The sequence below is a fragment of the Stomoxys calcitrans genome, chromosome 4 (assembly GCF_963082655.1).
Source record: "Stomoxys calcitrans chromosome 4, idStoCalc2.1, whole genome shotgun sequence".
Taxonomy (NCBI): Eukaryota; Metazoa; Arthropoda; class Insecta; order Diptera; family Muscidae; genus Stomoxys; species Stomoxys calcitrans.
Window position 1 is genome coordinate 17,824,379 of NC_081555.1, and position 22,583 is coordinate 17,846,961.

The window sequence follows — 22,583 nt, forward strand, 5'->3', positions numbered from 1 at the left end:
TGCTGGAGATATCTTTTCTTTTCTCTAAACGACTGGCGACCACACAGATAATTGGAGGGACGTTTTGGCAATGTTCTCAAATATTGGGTTGCCCAAAAAGTAATTGCGGATTTTTTAAAAGAAAGTAAATGAATTTTTAATAAAACTTAGAATGAACTTTAATCAAATATACTTTTATTGCACTTTTTTTCTAAAGCAAGCTAAAAGTAACAGCTGATAACTGACAGAAGAAAGAATGCAATTACAGAGTCACAAGCTGTGGAATAATTTGTCAACGCCGACTATATGAAAAATCCGCAATTACTTTTTGGGCAACCCAATAGTTTGGCATGGCATACCGTGAAGAATGCCTTCAAAGGTCCAGTGCCACGAGGACAGTACTGTGACTTGGCCTGGACTGATTGAAGCCACGTCAAATGTGTGCCGTGATGGCATGCAAAGCAGTTGATGAGCTGTGTAGTCTTCGAGATTCATGCTGATGCTCGGCGAATGAAAATTCTCGTGGGTACTAGTCCTTTAAGCGTCTTTGCTACTATTGAGAGAAGGGAGATCGGTCTGTAAGACTCCCCATTACTCGGGTCTTTTCCAGGCTACGGTAACGAGCTCACTCTGCCCTTCTTCCAGACAGTGGCTACTATTAGAGTGTTAAAAGACAGGTTGAGGTCAGTTATAAGCTACTCGACTCCAGGTAGATCCAGATTCTTCAGCCCCAGTGTAGAGATTCCATCGGGGCCCAACGCCTTGGATGACTTGGCGACAGTTGAACACCCTGACGCATTTCTTCAGATCAGTCAAGGTTACTTCGCCAAAAGTGACTGTGGGCCTTTCATCCCGTCTACCGGGGTTCGAGAGTGACTTAACAGTAGACCACAGCTTTACTAAACCGGTACCTATGTTCCAGATTCGGCTCGCTGATTCTGGGGCTAGTGTGTAGCACTACCTGCGCCCTCGAGAGATCGATTTTAATGGGAGCTATAAGAGCTTATTGACCGATTCTAACCACACTAGACACGTATATTGCATGTCATAGTATATGTCACTGTGAAAAATGTCATCAAGGCTAGGTTAGGTTAGATTGAGTGGGTTGCCCATCGAAGGTGAGTTCACTCGGAGGCCAGTCTGGACAATTGTGTAACCCTAGAAAGAAAGGAAAGAAAAAGAATATGTAAAACCGGTCGATGACCGGTCATAGCGCCTTTGCTGTCCGGCAGCCATCCACCGAGTCCCACCTCGCCACCGATGCCGCCCTGGACATCCCCTCAATCGTGTTCAGTAGCTCGACAAATGGCACGTAGGCAAGACCTGACGTACTCGTCCGCCCTCTCACCCTCTGGAATCTCCTCATGCCCGGGAACCCATATAAGCATCACATCGTGGGCCCGGATCCTATCCAGGGACTCCAAACAATCGGCCACGCATATTGACCTCACCATTCTCGACCCTAAGGCCTTGAACGCCGCCATACTGTGCGTATAAATTCACTGAGTTTCGAGGGCGGTAAATTCCTTACCAGAATTTCTCTTACGGCCACTGCATTGGCACAGATCTCTGCCTGAAAGACCGTACACTCGTCCGGCAGTCTCAGATATATACTGATATTGAGTGCATCAGAGTAGACCCCAATCCAGTCCCTGACTGCATCTTGGAGGCATCTGTGTAGATCGAGGTCTCATCCTCCTCAGGTACAGCATTCGCACTCCATTCATCCTTCTCAGGAAATCGAATCGCGAATGCCCTCACTCCAGTCGGCACTGGTGCCAGGTAGTCGGAGACCCTCTGTGGCCGCAACCATTCTCCTACCCCATGGCGAGCTGCCTCAGCCTAAGCGCGACCCTGGTGGCGCAGTTCCGAATATAGGTCTCAATGGGCTGCATATCCGGCATCGCCTCCATGCCTGTCTGCGGTGCGGATCTCAATGCCCCTGCGACCCCGACGCAGGCCAGGACCTTCTTGACCTTCTTGAACTCCCTCGCACGGGTCCTCTTCTCTACGCCATTCCACCATACCAGTGCTCCATAGTTCAGTACAATCCAATAAACCATCTTGGGAATTACCCCTCCTCCTACAGGAATAAAAAGCGCACAGTGCCTTACGGCTTCTTTCCTCAGTATTCCTCTTTCAGAACGGTTTCGAATCGAGGACTATGTCTAGGAACTTCGCCTCCTTCGACAGCCGTAGGGTGACCCCATCCAAGGACGGGAGTCTGAAGTCCGATATCTTTTATTTACGCGTCCTCAACCTATTTCTGGCAGCCCATCGCGATAACCTCCTCAGTGACCCTTCATTCAACTCGCTGATCGTCGACAGAAACCTGCCTCGGCACAACATCGTCCGCTTAAGCGATAATCCTCGTGTCGTCCCCACCGAGATCCATCAGGATTTCATTAATCACGAGGTTCCATATAATCGGCGAGAACACCGCCCACCTTGGGGCGTTCCTCTAATCAACCGTCTTCTGACCGCACTATCTCCCAGGTTCGCTTTAATAACCCTGCCATAAAGCATATTATTGGTACACTGGGAGATTGTGGGGTGAATCCCCGTATAGTCCAGACCGGGGACTATCGCTCCTATCTCCACATTATTGAAGGCCCCCTCAATTTCCAAGAAGGCCGCCAAAGTGTACTCTTTCTGTCGGAGAGACGTCTCGACCTCTGCAAAATCGAATAAGAATTGCGCCCTCTTAGGGCACAAGAAGTAAAATCGGGAGGTTATAGACCGATTCGGATTACACTTGACTCGTGTATTGGAAGTTATAGTAGATGTCGTTCTTCAAAATTTTAGCCAAATTGGATAAGAATTGTGACCTATAGGGGCTCAAGAAAAGTTATAGACCGATTTGTGCTGTAATTAACATGGGTGTCGGAATTCATAACCGAAGGCTGTGTGCAAAATTTTAGCCATTGTCGTTTGATTTTTAGACTGCTTTCGACAGACAGACAGGGCAAGATCGACAAAGATCATCATCTGTATGCTGTCATTTTCCTTAGCATACCTTCGAATTTTAGGGCCATATCTATTTTGTTTTAGTTGTCCTTTTCAAAAACCACTGTCCCACTGGCCATTGCCAGTAGTGTTCAACATATCACAACATTGATTTTCATTCAGCAAAAAAAACGCATGCGAACAAAAAAAAGAAAATAACCCCCCCATAACTTAGAGGACTACAAAAGATATGAAAGCCATGAACGAACGGACAGACGCATAGTAAATTACTCGTATCATCAAGTGGGTAGGCCCACATAGATTTTTATTAACTGAAGTGGTACTTGTTCAACTGAATGTGGCACTCATTTGCTTACAGGGGCCTAGTGAGGAGAGGCCTAGTTTCAAAGTGCGTGTTATTCTACATCATCGTCATCAACCACAACAGCAATGACAACGAAACCATTCCCAACTTCATTCACTAACACCAATACCAGCAATGGTCCTCGTCGTCGTCATAGTATGCCACAAGTTGTTGGCTGTTTCCTGGCGATGCCTCTGAAATGTGTCATTATCAGTTGGCCTCAATGCCATTTGTCTGACAAAAGGACATTTTGTGTGTGTGTGTGTGTGTGTGTGTGTATGTGAGAGAGCTGAAAAAAACCAACAAACACAGAAAGTGAAGGCGATGATGACGAAAACCACGATGGCAATGTGTTTTTTTTGTTTTTGTTTTTTTTTTCTTTAAAGAACCAGAAGAAGGCATCATCACATGGCCTTAACAAAAGGCAGAGTCCTATTTTTCCTGGTATTGTGTGCTTTTGGTGGCAAATGACAGCGTTGAGTAGTTAAAGCATCGACCATTGGTTTCATTCATTTGTGGCTTAACTTTACCCAACCGGAAAACATACGCCCCATACATTTGTAAAAGTTTTGAGAACATTGTTCAGCTTAGTAGAGTAGTACATTTGGTATGTAGGTACTTCCTGTCCTAAAGTCTGTCTGTTGGTCGGTAGTTCGGTTACTCCCACACCAATTATGATAATGCATACATTAAAGTACTTGAAAGCGTATGAAAAATGAATGACGAGTTTAATGAAGAAAATTATTGAAGCGAAAACCTTTTTTTTTTTTTTTAATTTATAAATCTCAGAAAAATTTATAAAATTATGGGACACATAAAAATCGCAAATATGAAGGGGAGTTTTAAATAGAAAACATATGTTGGGTTGCCCAAAAAGTAATTGCGGATTTTTCATATAGTCGGCGTTGACAAATTTTTTGCACAGCTTGTGACTCTGTAATTGCATTCTTTCTTCTGTCAGTTATCAGCTGTTACTTTTAGCTTGCTTTAGAAAAAAAGTCTAAAAAAAGTATATTTGATTAAAGTTCATTCTAAGATTTATTAAAAATGCATTTACTTTCTTTTAAAAAATCCGCAATTACTTTTTGGGCAACCCAATATGTAAAGGCGTTTTCAAATGGCTACAGTTTGGGGTAGGTTAGGTTAAAGAAATTAACTCGAAAAATTGGCTTACATTTCACTAGAGGGATATACACAGATGCCAGTCCCCCAGAAATGAGTTATAAAGTTTCTGGTCTTGTAAGCCTTACTGCTCTTCTTCAACTCCATGGGATATCTCTGCGGCTCGGAACCTAAAATAAGTGAATTTTGAATTGTCCTACAATCTCGTTTAGAGGTCTGCGACAGTCAAAAGCGGGTTTTAAATTCAGAATTTTTCAATGTCTAACATCGTTAGTTCCTAATACCGTAGCGTATCCACTGCGTCTTTTATTGCAAGGATCTCTGCTTGATACCCAATACAGTGATTGGAACACCACTTAGTTCGTTCTTCAAAGCCCCCATGATCATCTAGCCTGGAACCATCATTATAGGAATTTACGTACCTAGTATTACCAGGAATATTGTAGCTCCAGTCAGCCCTATCAGGTATTGTGGCAAAGTAATTCTCTTGTCATAAGTCCACACTGATTATGACAAATGGCATTGTGTCAAACATATAACAGCGTCTACAGCTGATGCAATACCAAAAAAAAAAAAAAAATTCCATTATCCAATTTGGCTATCCACAATGTTTAGATGGTGTTGTCCTAAATGCGGCTGTGATGGACAAACAAGCCATCCTTTGCATTCGGCTGAGTATTGAATAGTAGGCCGCTTTTTGAAGCGCTGTCCGCCAGATCACAACACCATATAACATTATGGGTCTGTAGGTTTAAAGGGCAAACAAAATTTTGGATCTGTTTAGCGGAACATATAGATATTTTACTTTGTCCCTTAGTAGTAGTAGGCACAGTGGTCGCTGCCATTGATCAAAATTCAAAAAATTAAACTATATATTGGGTTGCCCAAAAAGTAATTGCAGATGAACTTTAATCAAATATACAGCTGATAACTGACAAAAGAAACAGCTGATAACTGACAGAAGAAAGTATGCAATTACAGAGTCACAAGCTGTGAAAAAATTTGTCAACGCCGACTATATGGAAAATCCGCAATTACTTTTTGGGCAACCCAATATAAGATTGGGGAGCCTTTTGCAACTGATTTCAGCGAAATCGGGTAATATATGAGACAATTATGGGCTTAAGACACAAATCCGGCATATCGGCTATTTCGAAATATATTCCGATTAGGATATCGGTATGCATAGTACAAGTTATTGTTTAAAATTTTATCGAAATCGGTTAATAAATGCGGCTGCGGCTTTTATGATTTTTTGGCCGCTCTTTCCATACAAGTGCGACCAGAGTGCGTGCGTAACTTGTTTCTTCTACTAAAAAAAATTATACCTTATCCCATCTCTTATCCCATACTATGTGTCGTTTCTTGTCCCATGACCTATCCCATACATTATTCCTTACCTTGTCTCATATCTAGTCCTTTATCTTATCTCATACCTTATTCCGCACCTTATTTCCATACCTTGTACCAATCATTGTCATATTAGTTAAACCATACCTTGTCTAATGCTTTTTCCTATACCTTGTCCCATACCTTATATCATAGCTTGTGCCGTATGTTGTTCCATAAGGTATGGTTCAAGTTATGTGACAATGTTTAGTACAAGGTATGGGATAAGTTACGGGACAAGGTATGAAAAAAGGTATAGGTATTCGGGCAAGGTATGGTACAAAGTGCAGGACAAGGACTTTGTACCATATCTTGCCTCAATACCTATACCTTATTTCACACCTTATTCCATACCTTGTCCCCTAACTTATCTCATACCTTGTACTAAACATTGTCACATAACTTGAACTATACCTTGTCGAATACTTTTTCCCATACCTTGGCCCATACTTTATGCGATTGCTTGTGCCATCTCTTGTTCTATATCTAGTTCCATATCTTGTTCCATACCTTGTCCTGTACTTTGTACCATAGCTTGTCCCAATACCTTGTCCCTAAATTTATCCCACACCTTGTCCATACCGTGTACCATAGCTTGTCCCATACCATGTCCAATACTGTGACTCATACCTTGTCCATAGTTTGTACCATAACTTGGACAAGGTGTGGGAGTCCATATCGTGTACCATACCTCGTCCCATACCATGTTCCATTACATGTCCTATACCTTGCCCTGTACCATACCATGTCCCAATACTTTACACCAAAACCTTGTCCTATGCCAAGTACCATAACTTGTCCCATAACTCGCCCTACACCTTGTCATAATACCTTGTCCCATACATTATCCCATATCTTGTATCATACCTTGTCTCACTCTATGTCCCATAACTTGGCCTATACCTTGTTCCATACATTGTCCCATAACTTGTCTCGTACCTTGCACCATAACTTGTTCTATACATTGTTCCATATCTTGTTTCATATTTTGTCCCATACCTTGCCCATACCATGTTCCATAACCTGACCCATACCTGGTCTCCTAACATGTCCCATACTTTTTCCCATAACATGTCCCCTACCTTGTACCATAACTTGTCTCATACCTTGTTCGAATACTTGGCCCATACCTTGCCACATGCCTAGTACAATACCTTGTCCCAAAATTTGTCTCATACCTTGTCCCACACAATGTCTCATAATTTTCCTATACCTTGTCATAATATTCTGTCCCACACCTTGTCTCATACCTTGTCCCATACCATGTCCCATAACATGTCACACACAATGTCTCATAATTTTCCTATTCCTTGTTATAATATTCTGTCCCACACCTCGTCTCATACCTTGTCCCATACCATGTCCCATGACATGTCCCATAATATGTTCCTTACCTTGTCTCATACCTTGTCCCATACCTAATCCCATACCTTGTCCCATAACATATCTTTATACCTTGTCATAAAACCTTGTCCTGTACGTTGTTGGATACCTTATCCCATAGAAGTCGCATAACATGTCCCATACCTTGTCCCATACCTTGTCCCATAACTTGTCTTATACTTTGTCCGATATAATGGTCCATAACAAATTCCATACCTTGTCCCATAACTTGTGCTATACCTTGTCATAATATTTGGTCCCATAATATGTCCCATACTTTTTCCCATAACATGTCCCATACCATGCCTATACCTTGTACCATATCTTGTCCTATACCTTATCATATCTATCATCCACAGCTTGCCCCATTACTTGCCCCATAACTTGTCTAATGCCTTGTCCAAAACCTTGTCCCATAACTAATTCCATACCTTATCCCATACCTTGTCCCATAACTTGTCCTATACCTTGTCATAATCCCTTGTCCCATATCTTGTCCTGTACCTTGTCCCATGCTTTGTCCTGTACCTTGTACCATACCATGTCCCATAACTCGTCCCATACCCTGTACCATGACATGACCCATATCTTGACCCATGATATGTCCGACACCTTGTCCCATAACTTTTCCTATACCTTTTCCCATACCTTGTCCTCTACCTTGTTTTCTATACCTTGTTTCCTATACCTTGTCCCATAACTTGTCCTCTACCTTGTTTCATACCTTATCCCATACAAGTTGCATAACATGTCCTATATCTTGTCCCATAACTTGTCTCATACCTTGTCACATATCTTGTCCCATACCATGCCTTGTCCTAGTACATCTCCCACAAGTTGTCCCATACCTTGTCCTGGTACTTGTCCTATGCCTTGTCTCACATTTGTACCAAAATTTTGTCGCATACCTTGAACGGTACTTCATTCCATAGCTAGCTCCATACATTTGTCACTCATACCTTATCCCGTACCTTGTCTACCCATTTTGTCCTGTGCCTTGTCCCATTCCTCGACCCATATCTTGTCTCATAACACTTCTCATAACGTGCCACATACTTTGTCTCATACCTTGTCCCACCTTTTTCGTTGTCCTAGTACTTGTCTCAAAATTCTATTCCTTGTCCTATACCTTATACCAAATTCTTGTACTATACCTCATCCTTTACCTTTGCACTCATAGCTTATCCCATAACTTATCTCCCATCTTGTCCCGTGCCTTGTTCTATTCCTTGTCCAACACAATGTCTCATACCATGTCCCATAACTTGCCCCATACCTTGTACCATACCTAGACCCATACCTGGCCCTATACTTTGTCCCATAGCTTGTCCCATATCAGGTCCCTTACCTTGTTCCATATCTTATCGCACACCTAATGGTATACCTAATCCCATATGTTTTCTCATAACTTTTTTCATACATTGTCCGTTTCCTTATCTCATATCTTGTCCCACACAATGTGCCATAACATCTCTTATAGCTGGTACCATACCCAGTACCTTGTCCCATATGATGTCTCGTAGACGGTCCCATACCTTACCCAGAACCTTTTGCCAATTCTTGTCCCATACTTTATGACACACCGTGCGCCATACCTAGCTCCATACTTTGCCACTCATAACTTATCCCGTACCTTGTCCCATACGATGTCTCGTAGCCGGTCCCATACCTTACCCAGTACCTTTTCCCATTTCATGTCCCATACCTTGCCACTCATAACTTATCCCGTACCTTGCCTCATAACTTGTCTCCCATCTTGGCCCGTGCCTTGTGCCATTCCTTGTCTCTTACCATGTCCCAATAATTGCCCCATACCTAATCCCACACAATGTGCCATGCCTTGCCCCTTAGCCTGTCGGTTATCTTTTACCTTGTCCTAATCTTGCCTGTACCTTGTCATAAACCTTGTCCCATAACTTGTCCTATAACTTGTCATAAGACTTTGTCCCATGCCCTGTTCTGTACCTTGTCTCATGCAAGTCGCATAACATGTCCCATACCTTGTCTCATACCTTGTCCCATATCATTCCCAGTACCTTGTCCCATACCTTGTCATAATATTTTGTCTCATTCATTGTCCTTATACCTTGTCATAATATTTTGTCCCAATACCTAGTCATATACCCAGTTCCATACCTTGTCCCATACCTTGTCCCATACCTTGTCTCATACCTTGTCCCATACCTTGTCCCATACCTTGTCCCATACCTTGTCCCATACCTTGTCCCATACCTTGTCCCATACCTTGTCCCATACCTTGTCCCATAACTTGTCCCATACCTTGTCCCATACCTTGTCCCATACCTTGTCCCATACCTTGTCCCATACCTTGTCCCATACTTTGTCCCATACCTAGCACCATACCTGTCACATACCTTGTCCCATACCTTGTCCCATACCTTGTCCCATACTTTGTCCCATACCTTGTCCCATACCTTGTCCCATACCTTGTCCCATACCTTGTCCCATACCTTGTCCCATACCTTGTCCCATACCTTGTTCCATACCTTGTCCCATACCTTGCCCCATACCTTGTCCCATACCTTGTCTCATACCTTGTCCCATACCTTGTCCCATACCTTGTCCCATACCTTGTCCCATACCTTGTCCCATTCCTTGTTCCATACCTAGCCCCATACCTGTCACATACCTGGAGCCGTACCTTGTCCCACACATTGTCTCCCATACCTTATCCTATTGTATAAGTTTTTCATAACATGTTCTATACCTTGGCCCATAACTTTTCCCATTACATGTACCATACCTTGTCCCACAACTTTTCCCATAACATGTTCTATAACTTTCCCCATACCTTGCGTCATTCCTTGTGTCATACCTTGTCCCATACTTTGTACCATACTTTGTACTAAAACTTTGTACCAAATTCTTGTACCATACCTTATCCCATAACTTATATGCCATCTTGTCCCGTGACTTGATGTCCCATACCACGTCTCATAACTTACTGTATTCTTTATACCATTCCTGGCCCCATAATACCTTGTCCCATACCTCGTCCCCTAACTTGTCCTATACCTTGTCATAAGACCTTGCCTTGCCCCATACCTTGACCCATAGCTTGTTCTATACCTAGTCCCATATTTTGTCCCATATCTTGTCCCATGCCTTCTCCTATATCTTGTAGCATATCTTATGCCTTGCCTTGATTCATACCTTATACCAAACTTTATCCCATAACCTTTTTTAATTTATCTTTTGAATCCCAATATGAGCTCATTTTTATTTTTGTGCATGGCTTAATTTTTCTTACTGGGAGGATAGTGTGAATGGTTTAAAAGTAGCCCTAAAATTTTTCCTTTTTTCCACAGGCAAAAGGTCATGGGATTTTTGTTTTTTTTTTTCAAAATTTCCAAGTTTGAGAAAAATTTCACCACCTTTTTGTCGAAGAAACTAACAACCCATCAATTATACTAACATGTAACTGAAAATTACCAAATTGGAAATATGGTTAACAGTTATTATTGATTTTTTGTTTGTTCATAATTTGTCTTTTTCGAAAATTGAGTGATTTAAGGCATAATTTGTAATGGACACGCACCTAATCACGCGTACCATTCTCCTCCCCCTTTTGAAACACACAGGCAATGGAGAGAGAGAGAGAGAGAGTTGCCAAAGACAATGGCAATAGCATGACATTTTAGGCATGAAATAAATAAAACACTCAACCAGGTCTTGGGTCAAGCGGTGCTCTAGAGAGGAGGGGGGAGGGAGGGAGAAATAAATAAAAAAGCAAAGGCTAGAAGTAATTGTGTTCATAGTTGTAGTATTTTTAGTTTGAAGTGAGAAAATTATGAATTGAAGGCCTCTTAATACAGTACCTCATGGTGAATGATTAATGTTAGTGAAATCGTTTTTATAAATCATACGCAACAAGGGCTGGGGTGATTCAGTCAAAAGGGGAATATTACAAAGATAACGGCCTTATTCACAAAATTTAATAAAGCCGTAAATTATGGGTTGCCCAAAAAGTAATTGCGGATTTTTTAAAAGAAAGTAAATGCATTTTCAATAAAACTTAGAATGAACTTTAATCAAATATGCTTTTTTTACACTTTTTTTCTAAAGCAAGCTAAAAATAACAGCTGATAACTGACAGAAGAAAGAATGCAATTACAGAGTCACAAGCCGTTGAATAAATTTGTCAACGCCGACTATATGAAAAATCCGCAATTACTTTTTGGGCAACCCAATAGGAAATCGCTCAAAGGATTTCAGACACATAATTTTATGTAGTTTAAAGATTTTTTTAATAATATTAAATATGTATATTTTTTAAATTTTTTTTTCTTTTAAATTTTATATTCCTCATAAATTTTAATTTTTAAAAAAATCGGTCAAATTAAACCTATATCAAATCTGCATTAAGTTTTGTGTGTAAGGCTGTAAAACTCAATGAATAGAGTTAAACAGAACTTTAATTTTTCATTAATTATAAGAAAAACTAAAAGGATTATGAAAGAGGGGAATAAAAATCGAAGACTTTTATAGGGGCGGTTTGATAGCTTACCTTATCAGGTAACTTAAAATGGTAACAAAGTTGAGCTGCTTTTGGAAATCTTAGTAAATATTCAACTTTTATGTTTGAAGAGGTAAGGCTTAATAATTCAAATGTCCCTTTAAGGCCTCTTATATATAAAATTTCCTTCAGTTAAATTCACTCTTTCTCTCTTTTTACTTTTTATTTAATACGTAAATGAAATAAAATTCATTATACAAAAATCTCATTAAAAATTTATGCATTTACTACCAAGAGCCATGTCCCCCCCCTCTCTCTCTCTCTCTCTCTCTCTGGCTGTATCTCAGATGCCCTTTAAAAGCTGAACAACAAAATAAAAACAAATAAAAGCAATTAGAAAATGACTGTCATTGAAACATTGCAGAGGCAGACAAATGCACTACGACGCCAGCCCATGAGATAACAAAAAAAAAAAATGTACTGGTAATGCAACAACCGCAGAATTATTTCATAATTCCGTGCAACCAAATTAGCCATTTAGAGGCAAAGACATAACACAGCAACAAGCCAGAGACATACACCAATTCACTGCAATGTTGTTGGTTGTTGGTGACTGACAGCAATGGTGGTGGGGCATAACAGTTAGTGGGCCGCAAATTTAATTTGAAAAGGGAAAACATTTAGCTTAAGTGTGGTACATATAGACCCGTGGTAGATGGAAAGTTCTACGGATTAGATTAAAAACTTGATTACAAGTAATTTAAACAAACATTTTGTTTTCATTGCTAACTTTGTTTGGCCACAGGTAAAGCCAGTAATTTTAAGTTAAGAGAAAAATATATTGACTGGATTTAAATGTAGACGTAGCCATGACGTAGGCCACCTCACTGTGGTTCGAAATTGAAAAATAAGGGTCCAGGAAAGGAGTTATCGGTGGTGCCATTTTACCATAAAACAAGACCTAAGCTTTGTATTGCTTGCCGGATATCTTAGTTTTATAGTCCCGATCTCGACAATCGGTTTTAAATGCTATTTATTGGTTGCCCAAAAAGTAATTGCGGATTTTTTAAAAGAGAGTAAAATGAACTTTGATCAAATATACTTTTTTTACACTTTTTTCACAGAGTCACAAGCTGTGAAAAAATTTGTCAACGCCGACTATATGAAAAATTCGCAATTACTTTTTGGGCAACCCAATATTTCCAAAAAATACTACCCTCACAAACTGAAAACATAAGGCATATAAAATTTTTTGGATATTGCACAACAAAAAAAGTTGACCAATTTTTAGAGGTTGATTTTTTTAAGAGACACATAATATTCGGAAAAATGCATGCAATCCTTATTTGAATCGATAGTACGGTCCATATAATTTAATTTCTGAAGATTATTTCATGCAAATGTTAACCGTGACTGCGCCTTAAACGGTCCATTAGCTTAGTCCTATTTTGGCATGGTTAGGTTAGGTTAGCTTAAAGTGGCGGTCTGCCATCAGACTCAGTTAGACATTTTCGTCCATTGTGCTACCACAGATGCCTTCTAGCTCCTACCGCTGAACCATCCAGATCGCTTTAAAAAGCCCAATAATTTGCGAATGTTCATATCCGCTAAATCAGACAGGTTCTCCCCCTTCAGATATCAAAAAATGTAGTGACCTATTTTCACCACGGGATCATTATGCACCATCTGTGAAAATTTCAAGAAAATCGGTTCAGCCGTTTCTAAGTCTATAAGGAACACACAAACAAACAAACAAATATACAAACAAACACAAAAATGTAGTGACCTATTTTCACCACGGGATCATTATGCACCATCTGTGAAAATTTCAAGAAAATCGGTTCAGCCGTTTCTAAGTCTATAAGGAACACACAAACAAACAAACAAATATACAAACAAACACAAATTGATTTTTATATATAAGATGTAATTTGTGAAAATTAAATTTAAAAAAATAAAATTAAAAATAAAAAAAAAATATATATCAATAAAATTCAAAATAAGTAAAACTAAAAACTAGTTTTTTTTTGTAAATAATATTTAAAAAAAAATCAAAAAAAAAATTAAAAAATAAAATTTTAAAAATTTGAAAATAAAATGTTAAAAAATTAAATATTTGAAAAATTTAAAATTTTATTTTTTATTTTTTTTTTTTAATTTTATTATAATTTATTTTTTTTTTAATTTTATTTTTTTTTATTTTATTTTTTTTTAATTTTATTTTTTTTTAATTTTATTTTTTTTTAATTTGTTTAAAATATCGTTAAAAAATTTATTGTTTTTTAATTTTATTTTATTGTTATTTTTTTAATTTTATTTTATTTTATTGTTATTTTTTTAGTTTTATTTTATTTAATTGTTATTTTTTATTATTTTTTTTTTAATTTTATTTTTTTTTATTTAATTTTATTTTTTTTAAGTTTAATTTTTACCAAATATTTTTTTTTCAAATATTTTACTGTTTTGATTTTGTAATTTGTGAAAATTAAATTTAAAAAAATAAAATTAAAAATCAAAAAAAAAAAATATATATATATATCAATAATATTGAAAATAAGTAAAACTAAAAACTATTTTTTTTGTAAACAATATTTAAAAAAAATCCAAATAAAATTTAAAAAAATTGAAAATAAAATGTTAAAAAATTAAATATTTGAAAAATTTTAAATTTTATTTTTAATTTTTTTATTTTTTTTTTAATTTAATTATTTTTTTTAATTTAATTTTTTATAATTTTATTTTTTTTTAAATTTTTTTTTTAATTTTATTTTTTTATTTTTTTGTTAAATTGTATTTTTTTATTGGTTTTAAATAAAAATATTTATTGTTTTTTAATTTTATTTTATGTTATTGTTATTTTTTTAGTTTTATTTTATTTTATTGTTAATTTTTTATTATTTTTTTTTTTTATTTTTTTTTAAGTTTAATTTTTACCAAATTATATTTTTTTCAAATATTTTACTGTTTTGATTTTGTAATTTGTGAAAATTAAATTAAAAAAAATAAAATTAAAAATGAAAAAAAAATATTGGTTTGCCCAAAAAGTAATTGCGGATATTTTAAAATATACTTTTTTTACACTTTTTTTCTAAAGCAAGCTAAAAGTAACAACTGATAACTGACAGAAGAAAGAATGCAATTACAGAGTCACAAGATGTGAAAAAATTTGCCAACGCCGACTATATGAAAAATCCGCAATTACTTTTTGGGCAACCCAATATCAATAATATTGAAAATAAGTAAAACTAAAAACTATTTTTTTGTAAATAATATTAAAAAGAAATAAAAAAAAATTAAAATTTAAAAAAATTGAAAATAAAATGTTAAAAAATTAAATATTTGAAAAATTTTAAATTTTATTTTAAATTTTTTTTTATTTTTTTTTTAATTTTATTTTATTTTATTGTTATTTTTTTAAGTTTTATTTTATTTTATTGTTATTTTTTTATTATTTTTTTTTAATTTTATTTTCTTTTTAATTTTATTTTTTTTTAATTTTATTTTTTTTTAATTTTATTTTTTTTAATTTGTTTTAAATATCGTTAAGAAATTTATTGTTTTTTAATTTTATTTTATTGTTTTTTAATTTTATTTTATTTTATTGTTATTTTTTTAAGTTTTATTTTAATTTATTGTTATTTTTTTATTTTTTTTTTAATTTTATTTTTACTTTTTTTTATTTTTATTTTTTTAAAGTTAAATTTTTACCAAATTATAATTTTTTTTCAAATATTTTACTGTTTTGATTTTGATTTTGATTTTGTTTTTTTAAGAAATTTTTATCAAATTATAATAAAAAATCTTGCATGTTTGCAGAGATGTCAACATTTTTTTTCTTTACCTTTATTCCTTATGCTGCTGCAAAGTTTTTAAACTAAACTAGACACATTCTCCCTCTCATTCTCTTTTTAAAGAATTCCACATTTCACTTTTTTTTCGTTCTAAAAGCCATAAATTCGATAATGTGTTTGTATGGCAAATGTCCTTCACTTGTTGCATGGTTGGTCGGTCAGTGGAACTCACTCGAACGAGCCCATCCAACACAATTCAACCTTAATGTTCGCCTATTTGAACACACGTTATGTAAATGGAGAGTCCTTGTGCAAAAGTGAAGCCTACTGGAGATTAATAAAAAAAAAACACGAAAAAAATTAACAAAAAAAAGTTTGTCCGGTTTTCTGTATGCTGAGGATGCTGACTACTTTCGATTTTCCCCTTTTTGCCATTTTCCAGTTCAGTTTTTTTTTGCAGCGGAAAACGGAAGTGAACAAATTTTACCAAGAGGAAATAGAGTACCATAAGTAAAAAAAAAAACCAAAGTTAAAACATAAAAACTGAAAGAGGAGTAGCAGGAAGAGGAAAAACTCAGCTTTTCATGTCTGTTCTTTCTGTTTGCAAACTTAATGACACAAAAAACGTGGCTGAGTCAGTAAAAGCCGTAACAGCTGGGCGGCTATACATACAGGGTGGCTGATGAATATTGCTACAATGATGAATATTGCTACATTTTTTTTTCGGTGTATGGAATACATTTTTCTTTTATTCATGTTAAATTAAATTATTAAATTAATTATTAAATTATTATTAATTAAATTAATTAATTAATTAATTAAATTAATTATTAAATTATTATTATTAAATAGAAAAAAAGTTATTACATTTTTTTTTGGTAGCGGCTTTCATCAGCCACCCTGTACTTCAAATGTATCAGGAAAGTTTATTTTTTGAGTTTTCTGAACAAGCGGACATGGCAGGCACATGCTAAGGTAGGCTGGCAGTTATTTAGAGGCTGTTAAGCAGCAACTAAAGGATGTCAGCAAGGCACTCATGCCTGAGTGTGTACAAGAGATTTCCTTTTTGTCGCTGTTGCTGTTGTTTGTCTTTCTCATATGTGAAGTGGCGGAGTAGGGAAAGTGTAAAAGGGGGGTCCAAAGAATCTACAAGTTGATTTTTTTCTTGCTGTTTGCTGTTTGTTTTTAAGTATCCTCTCATATCACTGGAGACACCTCAATCAAGCAAATCCTTTGGGTTTGCTCAGGCAAATTGTTAAATAAACAAGTGCGACAGAACATTTCCTCTTTTTTGCAAACACATACGCACACACGCACTCATGTTGTCACACACCCCCACACACACACACCCCCACACCCACACACGCACACGTGCGCAACGATTGAAAAGTAAAAAAAAAGAAAATGGCAAACCAGCCAGCCGAAAGGAGGTTCATTAAATATGATGATTTTCAAAGTTTTTCAAGAGTTTTTGATGCTTTATGATTTTTGATGGATGATTTTGTGGTATGTAAGTGGAAGCAGGTTACGCAAGAAAAGAAATTCTCAAGGGGGTATCATTGTTGCATATGGCAAAGAATTCAATGCTTAGTATGGGACATATGCCAAATAAATGAGCCACATATTTAAAGTCCCCCAGAGGGGACAAAAAAGCTAGGTATTTTTGTTTTTGTATGGCAATCCCTTAATGAGCTTTTAAACGTTTCAAGCTTAGCTCATTCATCCATATGCTTATCTCCCAAGTTGAAGCTGATTACTCTCAAGGGTTTAGGCTGAAGAAAGCTTAAAAGTTAGAAAAAAGGAGAGGCTGTTTTGGGGTAGAGGAATCAAATGCTTATGGTACAACAAAATAACATTTGAAGAACAATTCGTGGGAAATTCTTTGAGATTGGCTTCAATCGATGGTTGGCAAATGGTTACAGCTTAGGGACCATTGGGATCTTATGCTTCGTATCGGATTAGCAGTTTGATAGGAAAAATTATAAAAGGCTACAAATTTATAATTTCCGTAGAAACTCAAACTATGTCTCAAGCGTCATTTTTGGGGAGTCATAAGACTTATGTTCCGCTAAATTGAAAAGTGAGTCCAGATTACCTTCCCATTTTCGTAGGATATACTCATAAAACTGAGTTTAGGAAAACTAAGAAACAAGGCCACCTTAGCTCTGAGGTAAGCATGTCGGCCTACGACGCTGAACGCCTGGGTTCGAATCCTGGCAGGTACATCAGAAAATGTTTCAGCGGTGGTTATCCCCTCCCAATGCTGGCAACATTTGTGAAGTACTTTGCCATGTAGAAAGTTCTCCCCAAAGAGGTGTCGCTCTGCGGAACGCCGTTCGGACTCGGCTATAAAAAGGAGGTCCCTTATCATTGAGCTTAAAATTGAATCGGACAGCACTCATTGATTTGTGAGAAGTTTACCCCAGTTTCTTAATGGAATGTTCATGGGCAAAATTTGCATTTGCAGAAACGAGGCCACCTTAGCGCAGAGGTTAGCATGTCGACCTATGACGCTGAACGCCTGGGTTCGAATCCTGGCAGGAACATCAGAAAAATTTTCAGCGGTGGTTATCCCCTCCTTATGCTGGCAAAATTTGTGAGGTACTTTGCCATGTAAAAACTTCTCCCCAAAGAGGTGTCGCTCTGCGGCACGCCGTTCGGACTCGGCTATAAAAAGGAGGTCCCTTATCATTGAGCTTGAAATTGAATCGGACAGCACTTATTGATTTGTGAGAAGTTTGTCCCAGTTTCTTAATGGAATGTCCATGGGCAAAATTTGCATTTGCAGAAACGAGGCCACCTTAGCGAAGAGATTAGCATGTCGGCCTATGACGCTGAACGCCTGGGTTCGAATCCTGGCAGGAACATCAGAAAATTTTTCAGCGGTGGTTATACCCTCCTAATGCTGGCAACATTTGTGAAGAACTTTGCCATGTAAAAACTTCTCCCCAAAGAGGTGTCGCTCTGCGGCACGCCGTTCGGACTCGGCTATAAAAAGGAGGTCCCTTATCATTGAATCGGACAGCACTCATTGATTTGTGAGAAGTTTGCCCCAGTTTCTTAATGGAATGTTCATGGGCAAATTTTCATTTTTTTGCAAGAAGCGAAAACCCAAGAATATTCCATTAACCCGGATCGCCTTGGTGTTGGTTGCCATATGACAAAGCAGCATTTTTTATCAGTTTTTACAGTATTTTAAAATTGCAACGGTTTGACATTATGACATAACTTTGCATGGTTTTGACAAGTGAGGTGTGCGGCGTCTCTCAAACAAGTTGTATTTGTTGCATTTAAAATAGTTTAAGTCTAAAAACTAAGTCATGAAGTATTGTTAAAATAGAAATTTCCAAAAAGATTCAGGCGATTCAGGTTAAGAACTAGCAGAAAGACCTTTCGCATATCAGTGAACGCTGTTCGATTCCAATCTTAGCTCATAGATAGGGAACGCTAATTTTGAACTTTTTTCAGTAAAAAATTCTTTTAATGAAATATTTTTTCTTGATGTTAAGACATTTTTGGAATTTTACTTGATTTTAAGAATTTTTATCTTAAATAAGAGTGCATTGAAAAAGTTTTTGTCTCAACTTTTATTCCATCTTTTCTTTATTTCCAGTCAAATCGTAAGATAAGGCCATCAAAATGACGGATATACTGTAACGATTTCTGAAATAAAATTTAAAACTGCTAATTTTCAGCTGGGTAAGTAAAAATTTCCTCTAGTGAAAATTGTTTTACTTAATGTTAAGAAATTTTTGAAATTATACTTAATTTTAAGAAATTTTTAACTTGAAATGAGTGAACTAAAATAAGTAAAAGCGGCCGGGCCGAATCTTGAGTACCCACCACCATTGATTCCTCTAAAAACGTACCCTTGTTAATCGAGTTCGTATTCGAATTATTTTGATCTCAAGAAGTCACATCGGGATATCGGTACTCAGGGGCCTATATCACCATATTGACCGATTCGAACAAAACTTGGCACTGGTATTGTAAGTCATGAGATAGGGTTTTGGGCCAAATTTCAGCCATATCAGGTGAAAATTTAGGCATCTAAGGGCTGAAGAAGTCAAATCGGTGGATCGGTTTATATGGGGACTATATCTGTTTAAAGACCTATTCAGATCATACTTCGCATGGATGTTGAAAGTCATAGCTCAAGACTTTTTTCCAATTTTCAGCAAAATGGGATAAAAATTGAGGCTTCTAGGGGCCTCAAGAAGTCGAATTCGGGTATCGGTTTATATGGGGGCTATATCTGTTTATAGACAAATTTGGATCATACTTGGCATGGATGTTGGAAGTCATATCTCAAGTCTTTGTTCGAAATTTCCGCCAAATCGGATGAAAACGGAGGCTTCTAAGGGCTCAAGAAGTTAAATCCGGATATCGGTTTATATGGGGGCTATATCTGTTTATAGACAGATTTGGATCATACTTGGCATGGATATTGGAAGTCATAGCCCAAGACTTTTTTCCAAATTTCAGCCAAATCGGATGAAAATTGAGGCTTCCAAGGGTTCAAGGAGTCAAATCCGGGGATCGGTTTATATGGGGCTATATCTGTTTATAGACAGATTTGGATCATACTTGGCATGGATGTTAAAAGTCATAACGCAAGTCTTTGTTCCAAATTTCAGCAAAATTGGATGAAAATTGAGGCTTCTCAGGTCTCAAGAATTCAAATCCGGGGATCGGTTTATATCGGGGCTATATCTGTTTATAGACAGATTCGGATCATACTTGGCATGGATGTTAAAAGTCATAACTCAAGTCTTTGAACCAAATTTTAACCAAATTGGATTAAAATTGCTGCTTCTAAGGGATCAAGATGTCAAATACGGTGATCGGTTTATATGGTGGCTATATCCATTTATAGACGTATTCGGATCATACTTGGCATGGATGCTGGAAGTAATAGCTTAAGTCTTTTTTCCAAATTTTAGCCAAATACGATGAAAATTGAGGCTTCTAAGAGCTCAAAAAGTCAAATCCGGGGATCGGTTTATATGGAGTCTATATCTAAATCTGAACCGATATCGCCCATTTGCAATCCCCAACGACCTACATCAATGAGAAGTATCGGTGCAAAATTTCAAGCGGTTAGCTTTACGCGTTCGACTGCTCTAGTGATTTCGACAAACGAACGGACGGACATGATTAGATCGACTCAGAATGTCGAGACGATCCAGAATATATATACTTTATGGGGTCGCAGGTCAATATTTCGAGTTGCTATAAATGGAATGACAACATTAGTATACCCTTATCCTATGGCGGTGGGTACGAAAATGTTTAACATTACTTTTTTCCAACTGATAACGATTTTTCCTTTGGTCAACGATCGTTTACTTAATCTTAAGCAAATTGAACTTAAAGCGAGTTCACTATAAAATATTTTTATTAACTTTACTTACTTTAAAGATTTGTTTAACTTAAATAGAAGTGATTGATTTTCCAACGTTTTAATCAGAAATCTCCTTTTGTGGAGCACTTTTTACTTGACACTAAATTTGTATGTTTTTATAACCACCACCATGGGATGGAGGGATCAGCCTTTGGTATTCCGATTTTTAATCCAAGGTCCTCGGCTTGGACCGGACTGCCCGGACAGTCTTGACAGTATACTCAAATATTTTGCTGATAACAACGCAAGGATGTTTTGCTGATTGAAGTAATACAGGATCAATTGCGACTTTTAGATATGTAAACTTGGCAGGATCGCCATGGTGAAATAAAAATAAGTCTTTACAAAGGCAGTTTTTGGATCGGGCAGATCCAATGCCTGATGTCATTACTTTATTGAATGTGTCTTTTTGGAGAAATGCCATCGAATTTATACTAAAAGATCGGCTCTGCCAGCGTCATTCGAAGGTTCCCCAAAATCACTCTTTTCAATACACTTATTACCAATACATACAAATATTTCATACATACATACATTCATACATCTAAGTTCTTTGTAAAAAATATGCATCTAGTGCATTTTTGAAGCCCATTTCTTTATTCGGTCAATGCCTTTGCATTCTCCCGAAAAGTGTATAAGAATTGCAGCAATGTCAGCGGCAGTGCTTAGCGGTCGTGACAATGAAAAGAGTTCGCTGGCCACTACGGTAGTGCATTTTCACATTGCTGCTTACCTACCGTTCTTGGCAATGTTGTTGGAAATCAAATCAAAACACCTTGTGCAACATTTCAGACAAATCGGATAAGAATTGCGTCCTCTAGAGGCTCAAGAAGTCAAAATCCGAGATCGGCTTATAAGGCCGCTATATCAGGTTATGAACTGTTTTGAATCATATTTGGCACTATTGTTGGAAGTCATAACAAAAAACCTCATGCAAAGTTTCAGCCAAAAAGGGGTAAAAATTGCTCCCTCTAGGGCCTCAGGAAGTCAAGATCCGAGATCGGTTTATATAGCAGCTGTATCAGGTTATGAACACATTTGATTCATTCTTGGCACAGTTGTTGGAAGTCATAATAAAACACCTCATGCAAAATTTCAGCCAAATCCAATAAGAATTATGCCCTCTAGAGACTCAAAAAGTCAAATCGGAATATCGGTTTATATAGCGGCTATATCAGTTTATGAAAACACTTCAAACTAAATTTGAGCCAAATCGGAGAAGAACTGCTTCCTCTAGAGGCTCAAGAAATCAATTCTCCGAGATCGGTTTATTGGGCAGCTCAATGAACAGAGGTCAAGAATTCAAATCGAGAGATCGGTTTATGTGGCAGCTATATCAGGTTATTATCCGGATTGAATCATACATGGCACAGTTTTTGGAAGTCGTAACAAAACACCTCAAGCTAACTTTGAGTCAAATCGGGTGAGAATTGCCCCCTCTAGAGGCTCAAAAAGTCGAAATCCAAGATCGGTTTATAGAGCAGTTTCACATGGTGAATAGGCCCTTCAATCCTTTCAACATATCGTAACATATGGTCCTATAATATGAAATTTCCAAACAAATGGTTTTATTCAATTTGAATCAAGTTACTCTCTCGCAATTTCCTTACCATCTCAAAGGTCAACAGTGAAAATGAGCAAATCCCCAGCCCCACAAGAAACATAGGAACAAACTCAAGCGCCACAGTTTTTTACAGGCTATCCTTGTTGAATTAGAATGCAAAACCT

General features: G+C 37.0%; 2 protein-coding genes across 2 annotated transcripts in view; one reads left to right on the forward strand and one right to left on the reverse strand.

Annotated features, from left to right (window-relative positions):
- LOC106084108 (high affinity cationic amino acid transporter 1) overlaps nucleotides 1-22,583 on the reverse strand; it is a 97,178-nt gene that overhangs the window by 38,725 nt on the left and 35,870 nt on the right. The gene's annotated exons all lie outside the window — the stretch shown is intronic.
- The window catches only part of LOC106087913 (uncharacterized), a 153,071-nt gene that overhangs the window by 21,436 nt on the left and 109,052 nt on the right, over nucleotides 1-22,583 (forward strand). Inside the window, exon 2 of the mRNA XM_059368022.1 lies at nucleotides 19,065-19,150. The gene's annotated coding sequence lies outside the window, so the exon portion shown is untranslated. The remainder of the gene's footprint in view (nucleotides 1-19,064; nucleotides 19,151-22,583) is intronic.